Source organism: Lethenteron reissneri, chromosome 44 (assembly GCF_015708825.2).
Source record: "Lethenteron reissneri isolate LAM-NWPU_2019-01 chromosome 44, ASM1570882v1, whole genome shotgun sequence".
Classification (NCBI taxonomy): domain Eukaryota; kingdom Metazoa; phylum Chordata; class Hyperoartia; order Petromyzontiformes; family Petromyzontidae; genus Lethenteron; species Lethenteron reissneri.
This window is the reverse complement of record NC_083822.1, coordinates 3328554-3340785: the sequence shown is the minus strand read 5'-3', so window position 1 is coordinate 3340785 and position 12232 is coordinate 3328554. Positions and strand designations below refer to the sequence as shown.

General features: G+C 44.0%; 1 protein-coding gene across 3 annotated transcripts in view; it reads left to right on the top strand.

Moving 5' to 3' along the window:
- The window catches only part of LOC133353469 (ankyrin repeat and fibronectin type-III domain-containing protein 1-like), a 289388-nt gene that overhangs the window by 2525 nt on the left and 274631 nt on the right, over positions 1 to 12232 (top strand). The window lies entirely within an intron of this gene.

Genomic DNA, 12232 nt, shown 5'->3' with positions numbered 1-12232 from the left:
AAAGTCTTCGAAGCGCATGTTGGAGTGCTTTTGGGAAACTGAACTTGGTCTAATCAAAAGCAACATGCCAAGAACACAAGCTGAAGAGTGCACGTGGAAGCGTGGAGAGTTGCTTGCTAGCAATTACGTCGAGGGACATGATGGGGGGCACGTGGAATAAGGAACATCGGCAGTTTAAATGCATCACGAGAGGGTGAATAACCGACGGTCAGGAAACATGACGGAGTGGCAGCGAAGTGGTGGAACATCCCAGCGTGTCCACCGAGAAGAAGGAGAGACGGCATCAGCCCGTGTGCAGGTGCCACGTGGTTTGTTGCAGGGCAAAATCTTGAGAGATGGCGAAAGCTTTGAGAGGCCTCATCCAGCAGTGAACTTATTTCGCACCGTACGTAGCCAACCGTGCTAATGATGACGATGGTTACATAGTTATTAGAACAACCGATGGTAATGAAGTACGGGAAATTAATAAATAACTTGACAAACAAAACTGCAAAGTGGTGGGAGCTAAGGATAAATACGGGAAATAACTAAATGTATGTATTCTGAACAACAGGAAATCATTGTTTGAAGGGCACACCTGGAAAACACAACAGTGTATTATATACCTAACCCAGTTACTAAAGGCGTATCACGATCAACAATATAAAATAAAGAGGCAATTGAGAGCAGGATAAAGTGTATTTAAAATAATAATTTGATGATTAAAAATCGAAATATCACTGTATCCAGAGAAGAAAGTGTTTTAAATCAGTGTATATGAATGAAAACATCAACATTGAACAAAAGCTGAAAAGTGCACGTAGAAGCGTGGGGAAGTACATAATCGGAATTAAACTTCGAGACAGGCAGGGGGACACGTGCATCAGAGAATTAAGCTGAGAGACAGGAACACGTGGATCAGAGGCCACAAGAACGCGAGATACCTCGCCTTGACTTCAAAAAGTATGTGGGCTTGGGCAAGACACACCACGTGAAGGCGTAATATCTGGCGGAAGAGATTGGTGACGGAATGAAGCCAGAGGATAAAACGCGCACAGGAGGATGACCACCACGGAGATGGATCAATGAGATCAGCTCACGAACAGGGGTGAGGTGGATTGTGACATTGCAGGACGATAAGGGATGGTGATAGAGTGGGGAGACTTTAATCCACCAAGTGAATAGAACATGCTAGTGATTAATAACATTTGCAGTTGCTGTGGTATTAATATGGGCCACAGCGTTTTTTTAATTTCACAATTCATAAGTAATCAGGAGGGTGTAACATTTCAATGAGCATGGGTTTTTTCTTTGGAGTGCTGCTAGGGAAAGTAATAATGTTTTGGCAGTGCAAGTGCAATTCCGGGAGGTTGCAAATGTCGGGGTTAGTGGGTGACTTATGGATGGACAGTCTGGGACGGCTCGATTGAATGTGTCACGAGGCAGAGACCGGCGTTGTCGTCTGCGTGGACTGGCGAGCATTGGTGTGAAACCAAATGCTCGTCATGCACCCGCTAGCACACGTGTGCGCATCATATGCATGCGGTATTATTGATGTGCCTTGAATCCGTTTAAAATTCCATATTTTACCCTTCATAATCAACGTTTTTGGGTTTAGATCGCGTTATTTATAAATGTGTCGTAACCCTCCACCACCCGACACGGCCAATCGGTAAAAAAGTGTCACGTTGACAAAAGACAATTAGTTCACTGCTTTAGCCCACTGGTGTGTTGAAGCGTGAAACCACAACAATTTATGAGTAATATTGGTCGCGAAAGCCTACGTGTTAAATATTTTACCCTGTTGTTCTGTAAGGGATCAATACCGTAAATTAGAGGCATTATTCAAATTATTGCCGCATGAATTAGGTTGCATACTTTTGCATATGTTTGTTGGTTGGTCAATGCTGGAAGCTGTAGCTTTGACACCTGGATGGGGCATTGGAAACCACGAATCGAGACCGAGCGAGCACAACACCTCGATGCTGAAAGCAGATGCTCTGAGAGGTCATTCTGCTGGCTGGCAGAGCAATGAACACCACATTAAACAATCAACCTGACGCATCTGTGTAGAATTGGTGGAAATGTGGTGAATAAGCAAGCGTTTAAAAAACAAATGCTAGTTTGCATCTGCTTACAACCATGATGATTACACATGACTGAATGTACTTGTGCTTTCATATATTATATTTTTTACGTGTTGCATTTATTCTAATACAGAAAAATGTATTATTTTTAAAGCTCAATATAACACTATTTCCTAAGAAGCTATCTTACCATCTGCAAAACGGATGTCATTATCTCCCTACTCACGCAAGAATAGGGCAGTGCTTACAGCGAAACCTTGACTTTCGTCCACTTGACTTTCGTTGCTTCACTCTTTCGGCCGTTTTTCATTATAAACACAATTCAAATGTCGCCTACGCGTGTTCCTCTTTTGTCTGATTTCATGCAACCTTCCATGACGTTCGCGCCACGCATCATCTTTTTCGTTCAGTCTTTGAATAGAAGTCGTTCAGTGAGCATTACGACTATAATGAGTCAAGAATGTGTGTTTGTGTGTAACGCGCGTGACGTCACTCCACATGCCGCACCCCCCCGTCATGAATATTCATGAGCGGGTGGATTTTTACACTCACGCAGAAGGTCGAGCGGAAATATTTTTTTTCGCAAATTCGCTTTAAGTTTGACGTTTCTTTATGGAAAGGGAATCTAATAAATAATTATACGCAGCAACAAAGTGGATTTGGTGTCTTTTATTTATTTCTTCAGCACTTGAGACGCAAGGTTAGTCTAATTTATGCTTCTACATTATGGTAAAATAGATATTTCTCGGTGATTTTCCAGATATTGTATCGAATTCCAATTTCATTCAACCCCAGCGACCGAAAGCAAAAGAGAATAAAGTATCAGAGCAATGAATTTTTACAAATTGAAGGCCAGTTATATACAGTGCTACAGTGACATGAAGCGAGGTGTTTCATGACAGTTTCGATCAAGAATCATTGCCATTAATACAGTGCTACAGCGAACTGCAGTGAACTGCAGTGAAGTGTTTCATGACTTCGTTTTGTGCAAGATTCACTGCCATTAAATTTACACAAGATACAATGAAACTCTGCAAAAATAATTCGTAAATATTACAGCTTCCGTCCTAGGGTGGGCAAACAAGCTAGTCTTATATTTGTGTTTATTCATCTATTATTAATACTGTACTCATTTCTGTGATTATACTGTAAACAATTCATAGTTATTTTCTGACAACATAATACTACAGTGTTCATAGTTAGTTTCGTGATTATTAAACACGTGTAGAGTATTCATACTGTGCTTATTTTTGTGATTAAAGTAAAAATATTTATTTTTGTGCTTTAATATATTCAAAATGGGTCCTAAGTGTGGTGATAGTAAAGCTAAACGAACACATGAGGTTCTCAATTTTCAACAAAAGCTTGACATAGTCAAACGTAATGAGCAAGGCTAAATAAAGGCTCTGCTGTGACATTGGCCCATGCTCTGGCCCACGAACCAGAAGTGTGAGGTGTTCCTGTGTCTGCATTGGAGGCTCTGAGGCAGTGGGGACAATTGCCACTTTCCAATACTGTAAGACGGGGTCGGTTCATCCGTAGAAAGACCACTGTACGTTTCCAACAAAGTGCGACTGATTTTACTGACCTTGGAGCAATACTCGGCTGAAGTGGAGTTTTTCTGGTTGTCCTGGTTTGCTCCCAGGATCGTCCTTTTGTGCGTATTCTTTTTTTGGAGGCAGCTGTCCTGGCAAACCTGTAAGTTTTTCCAGGACACTTAAAGCTGTAGTTTTTGTCAGTTGATTAATAATACATTGATCAAGGCAGTTACATGTAGTTCTCTGCTGATATTGTGAGATATTCTTCTTCCCATGATATATATTTTCATTTAACCAGAGAGGTGGCAACCGTAGGCTGAACGGACCCTTGAACAGGATATACATTTGCAACCCTCAAATTGTGAGTTGAGAACTGTAACCACAGCACGATCTGTCAAGGTTTATCATACTGACTTCACTTTCATCGTGTATCTTATTCAACCGTTTCTGGAAGTTGCTTCTGATTTTTTTATGCAACCTTTGCAAATGCTTAGCTGTTAGTGCCCTCTTGTGGCTCAGATACGTATCAGGCGATCTAATTAGCAGAGGAAATGTAATTTAAATAACGTGCATTTAATATGCCCTCATTTGCATGCAGTGCTGTGTATTCCAGTCTAAACAGCAATACATAATTTTCTCTACCAAAATGTTTTAATTATTTCTAAGAAAACAGTTTTTAGCTTTTTTATTAATGTTTAAATAATTCAGGCTTATTTGGTAATAAATGTTATATCTTTGCTGTTAGGTGTAGGGTTTAAGAATTTGGAATAGGCATCAATATGAATATGGGTCCGTGTAAGCCTACCTTCCATAATAGAGGTTTTTTTTGTTGGGTTAGATCGCGTCAATATATAAATATGTCGTTAAACCCGCCACCACCCGACACAGCCAACTAGTAAGGGTTGTCACGTAAACAGAACGTGCCAATTCGTCAGTAGCACAGCACACCGGTGTGTTGGAGAGCCAAGCCACAACATTTACAATCTGAGTACGACGTTTCGCCAGTAATTACAATTATCTTTATCGCCTGATGAAGCTGTTGCCTGATGAAGCTAGTTGTAATTACTGGCGAAACGTCGTACTCGGATTGTAAATGCTGTGGCTTGGCTCTCCAACACACCGGTTAGTGCTGTACTAGTATACTACACTATACACTACTATACACTGCACTATACACTAGTGATGTACTAGTATACTACACTATACACTACACTATACACTACACTATACACTAGTGCTGTACTAGTATACTACACTATACACTACACTATACACTAGTGCTGTACTAGTATACTACACTATACACTACACTATACACTAGTGCTGTACTAGTATACTACACTATACACTACACTACACACTAGTGCTGTACTAGTGACGAATTGGCCACGTTCTGTTTATGTGACAACCCTTACTAGTTTGCTGTGTCGGGTGGTGGCGGGTTTTAATGACACATTTATATATTAACGCGATATGACCCTATAAAAACCTCTTATGGATGATATTGCTCGCGAAAGCCTGCCACGTGTTAAGCCTACCTTGTAGGTTCTACACCACTTTTATTTGTATAACCAATGGAAAATTATATATTGTACGTTTATAACATCAATTATTCAAATAGAACACTGTGGCTACATTGTTGTTTTAGAAATGCTGCTGAATAAAAATAACGAACCAATTACATTTGATGTCATCAATTAAATAATGTCCATTGAAGACCAGGAACAGAGCCTTTTCTAAGGAATCTTTCCCATGAATAAATAATGCAAACTTAAGAATGCCCCTTCACCCAACGATATTGAGCAGTGATATTGCTTTGCTCAGCGTGGAACAGAAAGCATACACACATTCATTTCATCACCAGAGGACGCGTTCCTGCTCTACATCAGATCATCAGGGCAAGGGTAGCTCTTGTTATTGGGAGACAAATTTACACCACTCCAATCAGAATGTGAAGATTGGCGTGAGGGTCAAAATAATCTCGTCACTAATATATATACTTGTATATGAATCGCAACACTTCATCACCGCACGTCATGTCTAATAGAGAAACAAGACGATGTGTCAGACGTAGGTGTTAAGGGTTAGAGTGAGTGACGAAAGCTTATCTTGTCATTATTTCATTATGGACATCAGGTTCCTTAACACCCACGCTTCATGCGGTTGGGATGGTTTTCGTCTGTTCGTGAAATTGCGCGCATTGCGAACAGTCTTATTATTCATACTTTAAGTATTTCTGTGCTGCTGCTGTTAGATAAACATAATTATACGTCAAATTATTTGATGGCATGCGTAGATAATATGAAACATTGCAGTTTAAACATTATGCACATAGTAAACACACAAATAGATATTTTTTAGGATAATTATAATACATTTGAAGCCTTATCTTTATACGTGGGATGCTGCCGTGGTGTAATGATTATCACATTGTGTCAATGCACACTCTTTTATCAGTTATTGTTCTGGAATATAAAGTGAATGATTTCTGTCAACATTTTTGCATGCATTGTATACAGCATAGACATATTTATTAGGTTTACACGGAAAAAAAAGCTCACGGGACCTTTTTAAAAGGAGCAGATGATGGAAAGATATGGCAGTGCGGTTTGCCTAATCTCAAAAGATAAAACAACAACAACAGCAACAACAAAACAAAGTCCCAGTTGTTTAAGTTGTTACAAGCTACATCAACAGGGCTGTCATCTGCCAGGGGTGCGTGCAGAAGAGGGGGGCGGGAGGGTGGCTTAATGACATTTGAAAACCACAGGAGGTTGAACCTTTATCTATAATTGTACCATGATCAGTAAAGGTAAAAGCGCTGCCCTGCAATTCCTTGCTCATGCCACTGCTGACGGAAGTGCCCCCCACTCGAGGGAGCCCCTCTAAAAAGGGGTATTTGGCCTACTCTTCCACGCTGACCAAATGCCTTTGGTTGAGACGAGAATTACAACACATTACCCCACAACATGTCCCCTGCCGATAGACTAAGTGGCGAACTCATTTTTACTGCTGGGTGGACAGAGGTGACGGGGGGGGGGGGTGAACATAAAATGTAAATTGAACGGAACATTCTGGAAGGCAAGTCCTGTGTGCTAACCATCACACGCCGCAGCAGCGTCTGTGGCATAAAACTATATTCCATAGTATTTGCAAACAGCGTATGCATTTGTGTTCATGTATTATGTGTAATTATTATACGTCGTACCTCCGATTAGCGTGGTCGGCTACGTACGGTGTGAAAATAAAAACATAATACGTTTGTGTCTAAGTAAAAACGTACGTGTTTTCGCATGTGGTTTTGTACACAATACACAAAACACACATAGACACATGTAAGTTAATACTGGATGTGTGTGGATTGCATACAGTGCGACACAGGTGTTGTGTTTGTGGTGCAGCAGGCTGTGTATGAGTGTATTTGTCGTCCGGCAAAAGCAACTCCCTACCTCCTCGTGGTGCCGGACGGCAGCGCTGTGGTGGGCAGTGCCGTTGGGGGAGAGCCAATTTAGATTGACCATTCCCCTCATGGCGCTTGTAACCACCACAGTGGCCAAATGGAGGCTCTGGACGGGTGTGAGGGGCTGTTAACCCCTCCACCTTCAATTAATTACCACAAAACCACGTATAAAACATCTAATTAATAAGCTTGTGCCGGAGGCCCCGGGGGGACAGGTGTCTATGACATCTTTTGGCTAAACTCCATTTGGCAGAGCCAGGAGATTGAATCTTTACCCTCGGGGCTCCTCCAGAAACAACAAAAAACCACTACGTATGGCCACGTGGAATGTTCGAACGTTCACTGCGGAGGAGAGGCTGCCACTCCTCTGTCGGGAGCTGGACCGGTACTGCCTGGATTTCTGTGGTATTCAGCAGGTCCGGTGGACCGGCTCTGGCTTCTGCCAACATGGGGGGTGGATAGTCCTCTACTCGGGGCAGGAGACTGCCAAACAACAGGGAGTGGCTCTTTTGAACAAAAGAATCCTTCCCATCAACCGGAGGCGAGGAGTGGTGGTCGTGGTTACTTATACCCCCCACAAAGATGAACATCCGTGGAGGGATGCAGGCAAGGCCGATGAGTCCGATGGCTTCTATGACCTCCTGTCACAGGTGTGAGCTAAAATGGCCCCTCGGGATAGAGTCATCCTGTTGGGCTACTTCAATGCCTGAGTTGGTCATGATGCTGGCACCTGGTCTAGAGTGATCGGAAGGCATTGGCCAGATCAGCTCAATAACAATGGTAGGAGGCTGCTAAAGTTTTTGTGCAGCCCATGGGCTTGTAATTACCAACACGCTGTTCTGACATCGGCGCATCCTCACAACATCATGGATGCATGCCGGGTCCAAGCACGAACATCTGCTGAACTACGTAGTGACGGAACAGCGGATGCTGGCCCATGTCCTTGACACCAGGACCTACCGTGGAGCTGATCTGCACACTGACCATCGCCTTGTCATCTGTAAGATGGGCCTACCATTCTTCCACTCCGGTGGTAGGTGTACAACTAGGACCCCATTCAAACCCAAGGTGGCCTGGTCTCAGCTAGCTGATGAAAGTTGCAAGCGAGAATTTAATCATAGCTTGCAGCTGGGGTTGGCATCGTCCCACACTCCTCCAGATGTCGAGGGGAAATGGGCGAGGTTTAGGACTGTGGTTCAAATAGCTGCAATTGCTGCTTTGGGTATACGGTCCAGACCTCCCCAGAGACCCTGGCTGACAAAGGAGGTGTTCAGGCAGGCTGAAAAAGCGACAGGCCCACTCATCGTCTACAGCATCCCACGTCAGAGAATGGGGAGGCTTATTGCAGCCTTCGCTCGGAGGTTCGGAGAGCCGTGAGGCGCTGCAAGAATGGGTGGTGGTCGCGGCTTGCTGAGGAGATGGAGTCTGCCTCAATGGCCCGACGATCACAAATCACTATTTAACTCCATCAAAAAAGTAACCTGCAGTGCCACACCTATTACCATCATTAGGGAAAAAAACGGTGATCCAATCTCTGACCCCCAGGAATATGTTTGCAGATTTGCTGAGCATTTCTGTGAAGTCCTGGGGGAGGAGAAATCCCTAGGCATAAAAAAACATTTTGGGACAAAGTGTGGATGACCCTGATGAGGCTGCGGTGTCTCAAATATTGGAAGACGTCACTCCCTGTGAGTGGCTGGCTGAGGTGCCATCTGTTCGAGGAAGAAAAAAAGGAAATCCAGAGTCTGAGACCAGGAAAGGCACCGGGCAGAGATGATCTCCCAAGCGAAATGCTGAGGGAGGGTGGCATTTGTGCACAGACTGCCCTACATGACATCATAATAACAGTCTGGACCACTGGACGGGTTCCGCAGGATTGGAAGGGGGACCGCACAGACTGTAATAACCACAGGGGCATCTCACTCTTCAGTGTGCCAGGAAAGGTCCTGGCAAGGATTATCCAACATCGCCTGAGGAGAGGCTTGCGGAGCCCCAATGCGGTTTCAGGAAAGGGTGGTCCTGCACAGATGCCATATTTTCTGTCCGTCTGCTACAGCAGAGGTGTAAGGAATTCCAACAAGACCTACATCTCTGCTTTATTGACCTGGTCAAGGCCTATGACATCATCAGTAGGCCTGGGCTCTGGGTTATTCTTCGTGCTTTCGGAATCCCTGACCCTCTGCTCATGATCATTAAGGACCTTCATGATTTTACATATTTTTCGAACACGTAGTTCGTGAAGCCTTTTATGGCTGTACCGGAGGAATTTCCATCTGGTACAGATACAATAGGAGGCTGATCGATGCCCAGGTGTGGTCAAGGGATGGCTCCCTATTGATCAACCACATTATGTATGCCGATGCTCTGGTGATTGCTGCTCACTGCTGCTGAACCTGGAGCTTGCCACTAAGAGTTGGGGCCTTACCATCAGCCTCACCAAAACTAAGCACCTGCCTGTGTATGTTGTACCATCGGACACTCTATCCCCACAACTCCCAATTGGTGATGGGGCAGTTGTGGAGAGAGTGGAGCGTTTCCCATACCTGGGCAGCGTGCTCATGACCGGCTCCGGTTTAACAGCAAAGGTCTCACTCCAAATCAGTCAAGCGTCATTATCTTTTCATCGGTTGCATAACGCTGTGTGGAAGCTACCTGATCTGTCGCTCCGCATGAAGCTTCAGGTCTTCTCGGCCACAGTCATTCCCTCCCTTCTCTATGCTTGCGAAATGTGGACCCCCCTAATGGAACATCTTTGCCGGTTAGAAACATTTAGGCTGGCCTGCCTACGATCCATCCTGGGTTTAACCAGGCTGGATTGTGTGAGGAGCTCACAAATCTTTGAAAGATCTGGGCAAAGTCCCATCGATGAGCTCCTCCGGCAGGCAAGGCTGCGTTGTCTGGGTCATGTATCCCGCATGCTCAGTCACCACATGTCTAAACAGCTTTTGTTCGGCCAGATAGAGGGGGCTAAACGGGCATGGCACGGACTAGAGAAGAGATGGAGTGATGTGGTATAGGAGGATGTATACTGAGTGGACTTGCCAATGACTGGTACCAGCGGTGTCAAGGTCGACCTCTGTGGACGAGGCTCGTGAAGGACGCTGCTGGGTAGTTGGAAGCAGTCGCCCTCCAACAACAAAGTTGAGCGGAGGAGCGACGCTCACAACAACAAGCGGACCACCAGGTGACTAAAGCACAGCAAGTTGACACAGTAGGGAGCACAGGTAATGCATCAGCCAGTTATCTCAGTCAGTCAACCCGTGGCACCTGGGTCTGCCCTGTGACCTCCTGTCAGCGGGCGTTCGACACTTCACGTGGCCTCAAGGTGCACATGGCCTGGCACAAGCATCGTGGTGATGTCACCGTCACTTAGTGGCGAATGGCGGGTATTCGTATATTGCATATATATGTGTGTTTATTCTACACATACTATACAGTATCAAAACCCATAAATGCAGACGTGTGTGTTTTGCCTACGAATAATTGTGAGGCTTTTTTTGGATAACGTGCCTCCTTTGCCGTGCTGGGAACCCAGTGTAACCATGTTAGGCTGCCCAGATTCAATCCCGGGATATCAATGGTGGTGCCGCTGGCTCGATGCTCCTGACTGCTGAGCCAACTGGCCACCTCCAACTCAAAACTGTTGTAACATCAATAATAATACTGATGATACATCAAGACGAATCCAACAATAACATTTGCCATGCTAATATTTTGGTCTGGAGAGCCAGGAGGCCGATGATTAAATGTACGCCAATGACAAATTATGAAAAAGACCAATAAATTTCAGCTACCATTGTGCTTTGGCCTCGATAGACTGTGAAAGGGAATTTAGACTTAAAAACTTAGAAATAGATTCAGTCATCCAGGCTCTCAAAAAGGCGCAAAGTAAGAAATATTTAGAAACGGCAAAATATGTTGACAAAAATTGACCAGCCGCACTACCACGAGCAAAGTATCAATATGCTGATTGGAATGGGAGTCAGACAAGGTGACATGCTGTCGCCAAGCTGGATTTGAGAAACAAAGCTTACATATTAATAGGAGCAACACAAACATTGATGGTATACGGAGACAAGAGGGGAGTTCGGATGATATATGCTGACCGTGTATCTCTCTCTTTACTGTGTATCTCTTTCATCTCTTTAGAACTGCTTTTTGTTTTTAGTTTGTCCCTACCCCCGCACCTACATTTAACACGGTTGGCCTACGTACGGTGCGAAAGAAGTTCGACCCACGTACATAACTCTTTGGTCATCTTTTTTTATTCAAACGCCTCTTGTTGCAGACGTTTGTGATTCAAACCCGGCAAGACACCTTGGTTAACACCGAAGGTGTATTCACCATGAAACATTATTCTGCTTCACAGTGGACAATAAAGATCCCATGATATCGTTCGAAAAGAGTCGGCTAATGTGTGCCGGGCGTCTTTGTCCAAATAAATTTATTTTTAAATACCTTCAAATTACTCAATTGGGAGTACACTTCCGACTGTGACTCTTCGCAGACTTTGTCCGTGGCACATAGCGCCTTGGTGGTAGGCTTGTGCTGTAAGAATGATGCTAATACCAAATGTACTAAATGATTAGCTGTAATGATTACAACTCATTGCCAATGGTGTAGAAGTGCAAAAGTATGAAAAAAAACTGCTTTAGAAAAAAAAAGTTAGGCTAACGTGTTTGGTAGTGGGCCTTATTCTGTCATTGCATGAAGTGGCAGCCTGGTCTATATAGGAGGGGCTTATTTTTTTTATCAGGCAGTGTTAAACAAAAGGTGGTGAGGTGTTTTTTTATCATCCATTTATGAAGGAAATATTAATGACATGGACATCTGCTGCCAGGAAACATTAAGAACAGGGACACTCAACACTGCGTACAATTGGCTATCAGTTAATACATTATTTACTGTATCAGAAGCTTTTTGCCTTGGACTGGAAAAATTGTGTTGTGGTCAGAGCACACAAAAACAGCGGAGCAGATGCTGGTCATTCCTCCGGTTAATGAGATGCATGGTTCTTTCCAGTGGTGAGGAGGTGCCTAGTTGCATATGAATCGTAAATCATGGAAATGTGTGTCCATTAAACACTACAGAGCACCTCATTACTCAGGTAAGGAAGGGTATGCTGTGCTATTATGCTCATAGGCTGCCATAGGCAATTGTATATTCAC